Source organism: Crocuta crocuta, unplaced genomic scaffold, assembly GCF_008692635.1.
Source record: "Crocuta crocuta isolate KB4526 unplaced genomic scaffold, BGI_CrCroc_1.0 scaffold1131, whole genome shotgun sequence".
Classification (NCBI taxonomy): Eukaryota; Metazoa; Chordata; class Mammalia; order Carnivora; family Hyaenidae; genus Crocuta; species Crocuta crocuta.
The window spans coordinates 54,168-54,775 of record NW_027529626.1 but is presented as its reverse complement, the minus strand read 5'-3'; positions in this window follow the sequence as shown (position 1 = coordinate 54,775).

Sequence of the window (608 nt, the reverse complement as noted above, 5' to 3'; positions counted from 1 at the left end):
CAGGCCTGGGGATGTTTCACATCTGGGGTGAGGGTAAGCCACACCTGGAGTGGGGAATGGGGAACATCTAGGGTGGGGATGGGGCACACCTGGATGGGGTTGGGACACACCTGGATGGGGGAATGGGGCACACCTGGAGTGGGGATGGGGCACATCTGGTGGAGGATGGGGCTGGGCAGGCCTGGGGCTAGGACACTGTATACACACCCTGCACACAGGTCCTGCTGAGTCCTGGGTCTCACCATCAGGCAGCAGCCTGTGGTGCATCAGGGGAAGCCAACAGCCCAGGGTGACCCAGCCCACCCCGATGGCCATCTGCCTCAGCCCTGTGTGTGTCTCCTCCAACTCCTAGACTGACTTTGGGGTCGGCATGGGGGCCTGGGTGCCAAGGTGTGCAGGAGGCTGCAGGTGGTGTGGAGGAGACTGGGAGCTTCCTTACAGAAGACACCACTGGTGCTCTCTTGGTCCCTACAGAACAGAGTGAAATCCGCATAACATGAAATCAACCGTTTTTAAGTAACAGTTAAGTGCTAATTTGTGCAGACACAAAATTGTGGCATCTCCATGTTTATGTAGCTCCAGAACATTTCATTCCCCTGAAAAAAAAA